The sequence below is a fragment of the Strongylocentrotus purpuratus genome, unplaced genomic scaffold, assembly GCF_000002235.5.
Source record: "Strongylocentrotus purpuratus isolate Spur 01 unplaced genomic scaffold, Spur_5.0 spur5_scaffold_20, whole genome shotgun sequence".
Classification (NCBI taxonomy): domain Eukaryota; kingdom Metazoa; phylum Echinodermata; class Echinoidea; order Camarodonta; family Strongylocentrotidae; genus Strongylocentrotus; species Strongylocentrotus purpuratus.
Window position 1 is genome coordinate 40,618,676 of NW_022145606.1, and position 15,081 is coordinate 40,633,756.

At 40.7% G+C, this 15,081-nt stretch overlaps 1 long non-coding RNA gene across 3 annotated transcripts; it reads right to left on the reverse strand.

Annotated features, from left to right (window-relative positions):
* Nucleotides 1–6,716: 6,716 nt before the first annotated feature.
* On the reverse strand, nucleotides 6,717–10,709 carry LOC115927448. 3 transcript variants are annotated; one of them, XR_004065643.1, is made up of 4 exons: nucleotides 10,544–10,709; nucleotides 8,006–8,082; nucleotides 7,424–7,567; nucleotides 6,717–6,888 (listed from the first exon to the last, which is right to left on the reverse strand). It is a non-coding gene; the product is annotated as an uncharacterized LOC115927448 (long non-coding RNA). The 3 variants fall into 3 exon arrangements; XR_004065642.1 differs by lacking the exon at nucleotides 10,544–10,709 and having other exon boundaries at nucleotides 8,006–8,173; XR_004065644.1 differs by lacking the exon at nucleotides 10,544–10,709 and having other exon boundaries at nucleotides 7,993–8,173.
* Between the last annotated feature and the right edge of the window lie 4,372 nt (nucleotides 10,710–15,081).

The window sequence follows — 15,081 nt, forward strand, 5'->3', positions numbered from 1 at the left end:
ACATTTTTTTGTTCAATATTTTGAACCTTTAAAACGGTATATTTAGTATCATGAGTATTGGGGTGCGAGGAATTTCGAGATATTGAAGCAAATTTTGCGAGTGAGCAAAAGCTCCCGAGCTTTAGAAAATTTCTAATCTCAACCGCTCATAAAACTAATTTGACGGGCAATTTACCCAGCTAAAACCCCCCCCCCCCCCCCCCCCCCCCACTCAGTGTTATTAAGGGTACGCATATGCTCGTACCCTCTTTTTGAAAGCACCCCCTATCTGAGGACTGCCAACATTTTCGAACCCCCCTTTCGCAGGCTTTTCGCGGGCTTTTCCTGCCTTGGAGACCCCCCCCCCCCCTAAATCAGGAAAAATGCTCAATGTATCCCCCCTAAATTCGGAATAATTTCTCAGGAGTCCAAAGAGATGAGAGAAAAAAAGAAAAACACCCCCTTTTTAAAGAAATCTCCGGGTGAAAAGTCAAATACACCCCTTTTTTTTACAATTCTCGGGCCGGACTTTATCGCACGAAAAGCACCCCTTTACCGGACATTTTGGCTACACGCATGCGGTCATTCCGACCTCTGAGTGGGGGGGGGGGGGGGGGCTAAAACCCCGTCTTAAACTCCGTCTTAAACCCCGTCTTAACTGGAAAATAAAGTCGCGGTGACGCCCGGACGTTGTCCGGATGACATTTAATAATAATAATACATAACATTTATTAGGCGCTTAATACTGATGTTTCTAAGCGCACAGTGTTCTGATTAAGAGAAGACTATAACCCGTAGAATTAAATTAGAAGAAAAAGCAAAAATACAAAAGTAACATAGATAAGGTAAGAAAAACAGTGGCAATCAGCTAAATAAAGACAAATATGGTGCGCACCTCCATTGACCGACGCACAACTGCAATTTACAATTTGAAAAGATAGGTTTTGAGTAGAGATTTGAATTGAGATACAGAGGGGGCGCAGTGAATAAAGGCGGGCAGTTTGTTCCAGAGAGCGGGGGCAATAACTGAAAAGGCGCGGTCACCATACCGGGTGTTAGTGCGGGGTCCAGGTGTTAACAGTAATGTGGAAGATGAACGAAGTGTTCGTGACGACGTACGGGAACGTAAGGATATGAGATCGGAAAGGTAAGAGGGGGCTAAGCCATTGATAGCTTTGTAGCACAGGAGAAGAATTTTGAAGGATATGCGGTGGTGAATTTTAAGCCAATGTAGTGAGTTCAATATTGGAGTTATGTGCTCTGATTTACGCGAGAGAGTCACAAGCCGAGCAGCGCTATTCTGTACCCTTTGAAGTGGGACTAGATGTGACTGAGGGAGGCCAGAAAGAGAAGAATTACAGTAATCGATATGGGTCGAGACAAAAGCATGGACTAATTTTGAAGTTGTGGGTCGGTCAAGTAGCCTCCTGATTCTACTGATCTTATATATACCAAAGGAAGCAGACCTACAAATATTACTAATGTGTTGTTTGAAAGTAAGATTGCTGTCAATATTTAAACCAAGGTCACGCACAGAAGCACAACAACTGAGAGAGCCATCACTCATAACAAGATCAGGAAAGGGGTCTGAGTTCCGAAATTTAGAAGTAATATGAATCATTTCAGATTTTGAATCATTAAGGCAGAGACAGTTTTGAAAAGACCAGGTTTTGATTTCATTGAGGCAACTGGTGAGTTTGTTCGCGACTACTGTCCTGCTGTTTGGGTGAAGAGTTACATAAATCTGGGTGTCGTCTGCATACATAGTGTGTTGAATATTCTGATGAAGGTTAATAACATTTGAGAGAGGGCTGGTGTAAAGAATAAACAGGAGGGGGCCGACCACGGAACCCTGAGGAACGCCGCAGATGAGGGGAAATGATTCCGAGTTGGTGTCATTGATGATCACCTTCTGAGTTCGGTGCATGAGATAGGAGCGAATCCATTGAAGTACGGTGCCGGTGATGGAGAAGTCGTTCTCTAAGCGATGGAGTAACAGGTCGTGGTTGATAGTGTCAAATGCGGCAGTGTAATCAAGCAAGATGAGGACAGCTTCATTACCCTTATCTACAGCTAGAAGTAGGTCATTTAGGACCTTGACAGTTGCAGTCTCAGTAGAATGATGATTCCGATAGGCAGATTGGTGGATTGGAAACAAACCGAGATTGTCAATGTGGGCTTTCAGCTGTAGTGACACAATACGTTCCAAAACCTTCCCAAGGAATGGCAGGTTTGCGATGGGCCTGTAGTTCTTAAGTCCATTCGTGTCGAGACTCGGCTTCTTTAGGAGGGGAAGAAGCAGAGAAGTCTTAAAAGACTCTGGAACTATTCCGGATGATAACGAGAGATTGAACAGTTTGGTTATGTGAGGAAGGAGTTCATCGAGGACTTCCTTTAGCAGCCAGGTAGGAATCGGATCTAGCTTACAGTGTTTAGAAGGAAGTGAAGTGATGAGCTTCCTGACTTGTGAGAGGGATACAAGGCAGAAATCAGAGAGTTCATGACGAGGGCCTGGAGCAAAAGATCTTGAAGCTGGTGCTGGTACTACATTAGGGAAAGAGGATACAACTTTGGCGACTTTTTCCCTGAAGAATGTAGCAAATCTGTTGGCGAGTTCACTATCAGAAGAATGATCTGGAAGAGGTGAAGATTGAGTGGGCGTTGAGAGTGTCTTCACAAGACGAAACAGTTCTTTAGTGTCAGCATTCTTGATGAGATCTTTGAGATACGCTGACTTCGCATTGAAGATGCACTCATAATATGACTCGATATTTACCCCCTTCCAATTAAGACGCGTCAATCGGGGTAACGTCCAGACAATATCGAGGTAAATCTCACCATAGTCGGGCCAGGGTGATAGCGAGGTGACGTCCCGACGTCGTCCGGACGACATCCTGATAAACGGCCTATTAAGACGCGCGCGGAACTCTACCCGGGTAAATTACGTCATCGCCGTGAAAAAATGTATCAATGTACACAGCGCAGGCCAGCTGATCGCGATGAGACAGGTGCGGTTGTTATTGTAACCTACCCGGGTAAAGTTTTTGCGGATGGCTGATTAAGACGGTGTCTAAAAGCTCACCCCGTGTTTTACGATCAGACCCCCCACTGTTTCTCATCCACATGTCGCTCGGGTGAGATCGAAAAAGTTCTATTAAGACAGGGCTTAAACTGGAAAATAAAGTCGAGGTGTCATCCGGATGTTGTCCGGATGATATTTACCCCCTTCCAGTTAAGACGCGTCAGTCGGGGTAATGTCCGGACAATATCGAGGTGACATCGAGGTAAATCTCACCATAGTCGGGCCAGGGTGATATCGAGGTGACGTCCGGACGTCGTCCTGCTGACATCCTGATAAACGGCCTATTAAGACGCGCGCGGAACTCTACCCAGGTAGATGACGTCATCGCCGTGAAAAAAAAATGTATACATGTACACAGCGCAGGCCAGCTGATCGCGATGAGACAGGTGCGGTTGTTATGGTCACCTACCCGGGTGAGGTTTTTGCGGATGGCACAGCTTTGGTTTGGACGGGGGTGTGCCGCTCAAGCCTCGACACCCCCTCCCATATTTAAGGGTCATTTTGGCAGAGTTTTCTCGAAATATAGTCCCATTTTCACAATTTTGTAAAAAAATGGCACTCATGTTTAGGTAGTTTTTGGTGAAAAAATGACCCATTAGAGCGGCACATCCCCATATGTCTTAATATGTGTGTACCCCCCCCCCCCCCCCTCACGGATTTGAACACGATGACATCATTTCAATCAAAAACTTTAACAAAAAAATCAAATTGATGGTCTAAGAACAAAATGAATAAATCATGAAAGACAAAAGGCCGTCTTTAAAAGAAATGTCCGATGCACTTTTTGTTTGTGCATTGGCGTATAAAATCAGTTTTTCTTCCCCAATGCGTCCTTTCATTTACAAAGGCAGGCATATAGTTCAGAAAAAACATCTGCAACGTCTTTACATAAAAGTAATATGCTGAGATAAGAAAAGAACAGAAAAATTGAATGAGCTTTGAATGAACATGTCGGGTGGCAGACGGGCGGCGTCTTATTTTTTCGTACCACGGCGAGCCCGGATTCCTGTTTTATCATGAATATTCATTAGGCAGGGCCGGGGAAAGTCTCGATTCTCTTGAATATTCATGTATGATCGAGGCATGCGCAGCATCGAATATCGTGTGTAACAAGTACGTTGGATTAATGGCAGGCCTATAATATGACATAGAAAAGCAATGTCATGGTCATTTAGATAATACAGTCATAAATGCTGTGTTTAATTACTAGTAAATGCCAAAATGTCAGTACCGGTAGACAAGATATATAGCATATATTTCAAGTAAGAGTCTTGATAGGCAATTTGTGAGTAGCCTAGGCCTACTTTTCTGAGATTAATGGGAGTTTAGTTCTTTTCATGAATTGGTAAATAATCAGTTCTAGGTTTGCTTTTTAAATATTACAAGCAGAGGTTGCATTATGGTATTGAATATGTGATACAGTATTATAAACTGTATAAAATAGATAACAAGAATAGGCCTACATACAGACATTTATCAAAAATAAAATACTTGTGTATTGCACTTAAATTATTTCTATGATCTATGCTCACTTAACTGCATAAGGAAGAAAAGGAAGAAAGAAAAATGGGATTAGAAAGAAGAATAACAAAGTTAAAAAGTAAAATATATATAAATAATAAATGAATGGAAGAAATAAAGAATACGGAATAGATACCAAGGAAGAAAGAAAGAAATTGCAAGAAAATTGAAATGAAAAGAAGACAAAAGAAAAAGGGAAAGGAGCAAAATATTGATACCATATCTTCAATCTTGTTTTCTTTTATCTTGCCTCTTGTTTTTGATTAGGCCTAGCTACCATTTTTTCCTTTCCTTTCTCTTTTTCTCTTAAAAGTTCTCTTTGGTTTCTTTCTAAAATAATGAGGGAAGGGGGGGGGGGGTGGGGGACTCGATGATAATTCATCATTTGAAGGTTTACAATGTGAAGTCCACGAGTTATATGCACCCACTGAAGAAAATCCATGTACAGGGTTGCTGCAGTAACCCTAGCACTTACAGATCCCACGCATGATGAGACAAACTCGAGAGAAAACTACACATTCTTTCACATACATTGAAGAAGAAAAAAAAAAAAAAAAATCCAAGATCGGTTAAACTCTTTTTGACCCCTCCCCAGGACGTCGATCAATTACATGTATGTGGCCCCCCCCCCCCAAACTCTGGCTACGGCCCTGGCGATAATTACCCACTATTCAAATCTGACAGGTGCCCCTTTTTCTTCAACAAATGCCCCTTTAACTTCATAATAAGTGCCACTGTTCCATTTTCATAAGTGCCCCTTGTGATATCTGATAAAAGCCCTTTCATTTTTTTTACTTTGACACGCGTCCCCTTAAAATTTCTAACAAGTGCCCTTTTACCTTTTGATATGTGCCCCTTTCCCTGTTTAATAGGAGCCCCAACCCCAACCCTTTCTCATAAATGCCCCTTTGACACATGCCCCCTTTTCCTTTTTTTATAATTCCCCTTTTCTCTCTTTCTCTGTCTTTCGAAAACTATCTTCTGCAAGGTTTGTTCTCTTGACTGAGCAACCTGTTGCAATTCCTTTCTGTCTCACTTTCAGTCGTACTTGTTGCCACTCATTTGCATTCACTCGTTATCAACTACCATCAACTATTCCATATTCACTCCATTACTGTCCACATTTCAATTTCATTCTCTTCACTCTCCCTTTTTGCAGCCTTTCCAGGAGCTTTGCTAGAAGTAGAACATTTTTAATGTAGAGGCCAGAGAAACCGAAAAGTATGTTAATCATTTTATTCAAATATCTAACTTGAAAAAAGGAAAGTGAAACATTGTTTAATTACAATATATTGACATAATTTTGTTAAAGAAAAAATTTGAATTTAACACTGGAAATTTGTAATTGGTTTGCCAGCCCCCCCCCCCCCCAAAAAAAAAAACACACTCAAAACACAACAGTGGTACCAGGGTTTTTGTTAGGAGGCCCATGTACTGTATAATTTTTATTCTTAAGAATAGTTTTCTCTTTTTTATTAATTTGACATTGGCATACCGTAAATTTCACCAGGAACCCCCCCCCCCCCCTCCCCCACATTAACAATCGACACTGCCATTACTTCTACCAACAGTAATGCTATAATTCAAAATTTCACTTTCTAAATCCTTCTAATATAAACATATAATCATCTTTGTACAGAGGATAAGATAAGAGGATAGCAAGCCCCCCCCCCCCACTCCCTGTTTTCTTTAGTTGGGAAGCATCGAATTATGATTCTATGAAAGCTACCAGTTTGGATACGAAAGGCAATGAGGATTAGCAGTTTCCATATTTAATGCATTTAGAGTGTTGTCTTTCAAACCTTCTTACATACAATACTTGAAGTAGCAATAATTTCATAATCTACAAAACTTCCCATACAGAAGTCCATAGAGGTAAATGAATTTTAACATGTATAATTATAATCAAAATATCATTGATTAATTCAATCTTTGATATAGACTGATAGACCTTTATCAATCAAATTTGAAGGAGAATCTTTCTGCCCAGTCCTCAGTTTCATCCTATAAGATGGTAGTTGACATTGTTAGAATTTTAATGTTTATTCGTTGAGGATTAGTTATCTTTAATTATTTGAAAGTCGACAAGATGATAAACTTCATTAGCTTTATTGAATGTAGTATTCTACAAACATATAATACAAATAACAAATAAATATCATGTAAATATTCCAGTTTAAACCCATCTCTATTGTCCTCTTTCATTATATGAGGGTGGCATCTTTAAGACGTAGTCTCGTGTAGATATCTTCTGCATCCATCACTAAAGTTGTAGCCTAGTTTTCAGAAAAAAATATAACCCAAGTCTGTTGAATGGAAAAATGAAATAAGATATTAAAAAATCAACAATGACTAATAACATACACCCTGATACCTGCTCAGAAAAAGGAAGGACTAAAATTCATTTGGGGTTCTAGTGGGCAAACCTAAACTATTTTTTTGTACAAGACTAGTTTAAATACTGACCGCATCTTAAATTATTACTGATGATCCCATTAAGACGATAGGCCTGCTGGAGCTCGGATCAGACAAGGTATGAAAAAAGTAATACAATGTAATACAACTCGTGCTCATACCGGTAATTGAATAATACTCGGTTAAGTATGGGACATAAAATGACCAAACAACTTTGACCAGCGAATGTACTGGAAATAATGCTACTGAAACATACGTAATGTAGACTTATATTTCATCTATATTGACATTTAATTTTTAATCTAAATTACAATTGTGATATTAAGTCAATTATTCTTTTACAAGTCAACTGACAATAAAAAATATCTGTTTCAGATCTATAATTTTCTCCATGACATTTGTTCCACAAAAATTTATTGGGGGTACCTTCATGTATATTAGCACACTTGCTCGTATGAAGTGTAGTAGGCCCGCATCTCTAGATATGATCCCGTCAACATCTGTTCTTTGTTCCTCTCCTGAGTTTGCAAACCAGAATGCCTTCATCATCCACTGTAGAGAGGCATCATCCTACATGAGAGAAAACAAAGTAGGTACATGTACTTCAATTAAAAACTGATACTGATGGATACATATCAACCATAATACATCCTATAAACAGACTTTTATCAATCTTATTTTGTGTTCTTCTTCATCTTCATTGCTCAAGAAGTGAAAGTACCCCTTACAAAAAAAAATGAGGGGTCCTGTGTATACCCTACATGTAGTGCTTACAATGTGCATTTGATATGGCTCTTCTAAACACAGGACCTCCTGTAAATAAGGACAAATTTTCCTTTGTAAACATAGAAAGAAAAGACATAAATATTTGTATACTAGGTGCAGAACTAGAATAAAATATACCCTCCACTATATATGCTTGCAATGTCAACTTAGTTCCATTTCCTTTTGAGTGAATTAATAGGTGGTCGTTTAATATGTGTGTGCTAAATAACCTGATAACTGTACATGCATGGGACTTTCTGCTTCATCTTGCAAATATAAGAGATGTTGTAATGTCCTCCTTCCAGCTCTTCAGTTTCAATCTTTTGGAACAAAAAGAAGAAGAAAATCAATACGACAATCAAGGCATCCCTTTCTCCTTAACAAAATAAAATAGATCTAGCATAATTCAAATTAATAGATATTTTTTATGTCATGGTTGGCCTTAATTTTAATATGGTGTGGAAATCAACATTCCTATTTAATGAACCACAGTACAAAGTAAAACTAAATGGAAGATTTAACTTGTGCATCAAACAGTGGTTTCTATGGCCTATGAACACGAAGCAGTACTAAGTAGAATTAGTTTATTATAACAAGAAGAGGTGGACTACATACCATATAAGCAGAGGCGGTGCTCCGTTAGGGGGGGGGGCAGAGTGCCCTCCCACTTGGTCAAGTACCCTAAAAGTGCCCCTTTTTGCATAGGAAAAGTGCCCTTTTTACATAGGAAAGTGCCCCTTTTACTCTGACAAGAGCCCCTATTAAGCTTTTAAAGTGCCCCTTCCCTTTTTAATAACTACCCCTTTTAACTTGGATAAGCGCACCTTATATCTTCACATGTGCTCCCTTTCATTTTTAATAAGTGCCCCTTTTTCTTATAAGTGCCCCCATTTAAAAATAGGCCCTTTCCCTTCTCATAAATGCCCCTTTTCATCTATGAAAATAGTTCCTTTTCATTCTCGTAAGTGCCCCTTTTCATCTCTTGTAAATGACCCTATTCACTTCTGAGAGATACTTGTTTTACTTTGACAAGCACCCCTTCCCCTCCTAGTCAGTACTCTTTTCATCTCTTATTTTGACACGTCCTCCTTTTCCTTCCTATATAATGCCTTTTTTCCTTATAAGCACCCTTACCCCTTATCATAATTACCGGTATTACTTTTCGTCTTTGATAAGTGCCCCGTTTATTTAAACATGTGCCACTTTTTCTTTTTAATAAGAGCCACTTCCCTTTCTCATTACCCTTTTAACAATGATATGTACCCTATTTCCTTTCTTATAAAGAACCTATCCCTTTTTCATAAATGCCCCTTTTCACTGCTTATAAATGCCCCCTATCAAAATCTGATGGGTGCCTCTTTTCCGTCGACAAATGCCCATGTTCTTATCATCCCTGGTGCATGCCTCTTTGTTTAGGTGTAAGAAGTGCCCCATTTTCACCTCTGATAATTAGCCTTTGTACTTTGACACATGCTTCTTTTCTTTTCTGATAAGTGTCTTAACCCTTTCGATAAGTGTCCCCTTTTCCTCTCATCATTAAACGTGTCCCTAATTTCAAGCGACTAAAAGCAATTTCCCACAAAGCTCGCTCGCTACGCTTGCCCATAGTTATAGATGTTATAATTATGTAACTTACACAGATCTATTCAGTCTTCCGTTATGAGATTGTGCTTATATAACCCCATCAGGATTGGGTTTTCCTCTTTATAAGATGTAATTTTTCGCACTGCAAGCCAAAACTGCAAAGTATGATACTTAAGCAATATCTTAAATGCTGTATTAAGAGAAACAAATATTGAAATCATCCCTGATAATGTAATCACAAAATAGGGGTATATACATATATATGTATATATTTCAAGAAAGTGCCCTTTTTGTTGGTGCCCCCCCCCCCCCCCCACTTTGGAAGTTGCTCCGCCCAAAGGCTCCGCCGCCTCTGCGTATAAGTAAACATAATTGTCGACTACCCTAGGGGTCTTCTCTTATACAACGTCCAACAAAAAATAGATTTATCAAATGAACTGCACACTTTGGAGAAGAAAAAATCTTTAATATAGGTCTAGATCTAGAAAAGTTATGACAACTTGACAAGCACACTGGACACACACAACATCTGAACATTAAATAAATGAATCCTAGGTCTAGTTTGTTTGTTTTTGAAAATTTTTATTAATAAGTTCCAGGTTTACGTCTAAATGAAATATGGTTTGGAGCCGTTTGATTATCCATGGTCACAAACAATTTTGGTCTAAAAGTTGACACGCACCAATGATGCAACTGAGCGAACGGATAGCACTTAGTCTTAGTAATACTAGTATAGCCAACAGAGTCGACATCTACTAAAGATATAAACAAGAATTAACCCTCTTGGATTATTAAAGAAATCATACTTCATAGATTATTTTAAGGTGTAACGTTAAATCTAGATTTAAATTCAATGGATGATTGGTGAATTAGATTCACGATGACGATCAAATTTGGAATAAAACCTGATCAGAAAGTTTTATCTTGATGCAGATGAGCACCGAAATTCCCCAACGTGGGCCTGCCGGAACCCCGGGGCTCTAAAGGGTGACATGAAGGCAAACCGCAGTCAAACTACTTCACGACGATGAAAATCAAAGTGCAATTTCAAGAGAAATATTTTCCTAGCCTTATGCCCACATATCTGTTGAGAACAGTCTCAAAATGTAAAGAAATTACAGTAGATCACGAATTACAGCTTTTTCAAATTAATGACTAAATTCTCTTAATCTACTGATATTTCAATCAATTACTCACCCATATGCATTCTCCGTGAACTAAATCTTCTCACTTTGTGCGAGTATAGCGCGCGTCGTGCATTCCCACCTCGATATGAATATTTAAGAGAATCGAGACTTTCCCCGACCCTGCCTAATGAATATTCATGATAAAACAGGAATCCGGCCTCGCCGTGGTACGAAAAAATAAGACGCGACCGGGCCATAACCAAGCAAAATCTGAGAAAGATGCAAATGAGGATATAAGCCTACTCGAAGACATTAATTTGTGACCTTTTGCCTATTATCAAGACATTTAGTTAAAACAAAAAACACTAAACCCGAGGGATAATAACAAGATTGCAAGGCTCTCAATAATTAGGTAATAATTGAACACTATTGACGCTACCGGGTGTAAATTATATACCTCACACATATGTTTTTATTCACTGATCGGTCAAAACTATATCACATGACAAGGAGCATCTCGATTTATCATTGCGTCACTTGACCTAGGTCAATTGATAGAACGCCAATACTCTGTGATAGTACACCAAAACCATGTGATAGTACGCCTATAACCCCTCGGCGACTTTTGCACACACAACATTTAGTTCAGGCTTCTATCTTTAAGGATAACTGCTTAACATGTGATATTGGAGACATCGTCATCGAGAACATAAGCGACGTGGATTTTATCTTCTATCAAGATTCTATGCAGGAGCTCGCCAAAAGGCCGGAGAGCTGTACTGTAAGAAAACGATGCAATTGTAGCGACAAATGTTACAGTGCATTCATTTATAATTCACTGGTATACATATTGTGTTTTTAATCCAAAATGGCCGCTTTAGAAGTCATTGAGAGTTCGAGGATTTGGTATTACGCCATGTCCTCAGAACTGGTTTTAACTCGATTTATTATATAACGATGTTTATTCATTAGTATTTTGATCACATGACCAATTAACATAGATGTACGCGTATTTATTCATAAGTATTTAGATCACGTGCCTTATTAACATACATGTGCGCTTGTTTTGAACCAATCGCGCTGTAGTTGATTGGCGCTCTTCTGATTTTTCCTGTGCGGGAATCAGTGAGCTGTTTTAATATTGGTATACACACATGCTGTTATTGTGTTGATATTTGTACCTAGAAAATTGTATCCAACGAGGATTGAACTGCTACGTCCCCGGACCATTCCCGGTGGACGTGCTCACCTATTTACATCTTGTACGTTTTGCAAGATATATTTTGACTCTCTCGATGTTCAACATTGACGACACTTTAATTCACCAGCAGTGAGAATAGAACATTTAATATGATCTAACGTTTTTCTCACCTGCATTATTGTTTGACAACCTTTTATCATCGACTTCATATATATTGTCTCGACATTTGATTCTTCGACCTGCATCGCAAGTCACTGAAGTTGATCTATTGACATTGACTGCATCATCATTGTATTCATCTGTTAACTGATTCATCATCGTTGTCTTCATCACCGTTGTCTTCATCATCGCTGTCTTCACCAGCGTCGTCTTCATCGTCGACTTCATCATCGCTGTCTTCACCAGCGTCGTCTTCATCATTGTTGTCATCATCGTTGTCTTCAACATCGTCTTCATCATCGTGGTATTCACCTAGCGTCGATCATCGTCTGCATATCCTACGCGATCGACAACCAGCTCGTCGACCACTGTTTTCGACTAGCTAGTTTCTACATCTACCTAGAACTTGAAGAAGATCTACTTTGAATTCAACTCCAATGACTCACGTAACGTTAATTATATTGTGATTTATGCTTTGCATTGTTTATCATTGTGAGGCCTTATTTTGACTGACTGAGTGCCTGTTGTTGAGTGCGTACGCTTACTAACACATATTTTACATGTTTATAATTGCACTAGTTCTAAGCTAGGCCTATGCCTGGTCTACTGATCTAGATCTGCTATAGTCTAGATCCACCGATATATTGTTGTATTCTCGTGTTGTGCATTCCGTACACATACACAAGTAGAGATTTGTTTAGCGGTTTCTTGAACCACAATATTTCGTGCCTATGTAAGTAAATCTAAACGCTGTCTAGCTTAGATTTGAGTAGTATTTTCTTGACTGTTATTATTCATGCAGTGTGAATGATATTTAACTGACTTGTTTTAGTACTGTTTTAAGTTGTACTGAACAGCTAGACTCCTGATATTTCGAGACTTGTATTCAGCGGTAATCATTAATACCATAGTGACTAAGTTGAGTCTCCTTTACATTAATGTGCTGTTGGAAGTTATCTATGTTTGATTATTAATAGTAACTACCAAGGGCCTAGTGATAGTTTAATTGTCTGTCACTGTTGAGATAGACAGAAGAGGTTTCTGATAATTCTGTAATCATTGTATCTTATGTGAAATTATAGAATATAGAACCAGTTTTTAACCATAATCAATTTGTCTGGATGTGATCATTTATTAAGTGTTTTCTTGTCTGGAGGGATACTGCTTTTTAGTAGTTTAATTAAAAAAGGGAATTATGTGGGATTACTAGTTAACACGCAACATAGTCCATACCCCATGTAGTTTTCTAAATTGGTGACCCCGACGTGATCCCCCTGAGATAAGAAACATTTAGTTAGATTACCTTTGCTTATTAATATTTTTTTTTTACCATTAGATAATCACATTTCTTACTGATACATTGAATTTAGTTGTGTGAACAGTGGGCGTGGCGCGGCGTCATGACTGAACCCAATACTCTTCAGCACCAAGTTGCTGCGCTCACGAAATTGGTCAAGGAATTGACCGCCACTATCGGTTGCATGCGGAGCCGAAGCAGCAGCATGAGAAGCATGAGCAGCAACAGGAAGCGCGACTCATCCCGCTATAAATCAGCGAGCACTTCTGAAGTTTGCTGGTATCATGAGAAGTGGGGTGACAAGGCTCACCAGTGCCGCCCGCCATGCACATATAGCAAGCCGGCGGAAAACATCTAGGCCAGGAGGTGGGCGCGACACCCCTCACTGGCCCTCTTCGTGACGGTCGCTTGTTCTATGTCACAGATAGAGATTCTGGGACACGATTTTTGGTCGATACGGGTGCCGCGGTAAGCGTAATTCCTGCCAACACCGCTGATAAGAGGCACCTTATGCCACTCGTTTTGCAGGCTGCAAACAAGACGCGCATATGCACATATGGGCAGCGTGAGCTCACAGTGTGTATTGGGCTGCGGCGTTCGTTTAAGTGGTCATTCATATTGGCCGATGTTTCGCAGCCTATCCTCGGCGCAGATTTTTTGAGGCATTACGGCTTACTAGTGGATTTGCGCACCAACCGACTTTGGGATGCCACCACTAGTCTGTCCGTACATGGCATCGCCTCCGACTTACCGTCGCTGAATCTCACAATAGTGCAAGTAGACTCCGATTCTGTCTACAAACGCTTACTTGCCGAGTTCACGGAAGTAACTCGGCCCATGTTTAAGAACTGTCCGTTGAAACATGACGTCACACATAGAATACTCACAACCGGCCCACCAGTTTCGGCACGACCTCGACGCTTAGCGCCGGACAAACACAAGATCGCTAAAGACGAGTTTGGCCGGTTACTCGATTTGGGCATTGTCGAGCCCTCAGACAGTTCATGGGCGTCGCCGCTCCACATGGTGCCAAAGAAGTCAGGCGGTTGGCGACCATGTGGCGATTACCGCGCTCTTAATCGCGTGACCGTCCCGGATCGCTATCCCATTCCGCACCTTCACGACTTTGCCGCACAGTTGCGAGACAAGTGCGTATTTTCCAAAATTGACTTAGTGCGCGCATATCATCAGATCCCCGTACACCCTGATGATGTGAAGAAGACCGCGCTGACAACCCCTTTTGGGTTATTCCATTTCCGACGCATGCCATTCGGACTACGCAACGCGGCGCAAACCTTTCAAAGGTTTATTGATAGGGTCGTCCGTGACCTGCCATTTGTATTCGTGTATCTTGATGATATTCTTGTTGCCAGCGAGAATCCCGAACAGCACGAGACTCATTTGCGCCAGCTGTTCACAAGCCTCCGTGATTATGGAGTAGTAGTGCATCCTGACAAATGCCAGTTTGGAGTCGAAGCACTAGACTTTCTAGGGCACCATGTGACTGCCCAGGGCGTCTCCCCGATGGATGACAAGGTCGCGGTAATTCGCAAATTTCCGCGCCCTACCTCGCTACGCCAGCTGCGCCGGTTCTTAGGCATGGTTAATTTTTACCGCCGATTTATGCCTAAGTGCGCATCCTCGCTGGCCGCCTTGACTGATTTGCTGCGCAAGCAACCTAAGCGCTCTCGAAAGGCGTTAGATTGGTCCCCTGTGTGCGACTCTGCTTTCGCGGCTGTCAAAGAGGACCTCGCGAACGTCACGATGCTTACATACCCGTCTGTTGAGCTACCTACAAGCCTCGCGGTAGACGCTTCCGATCTCGCCGTAGGTGGTGTGTTACAGCAACTCCATGAAGGGGAGTGGCGACCGCTTGCGTTCTTTTCTCGCCGCCTCAAGCCTCCCGAGACTAGGTATAGTACCTTTGGTCGAGAGCTGCTAGCCATTTACC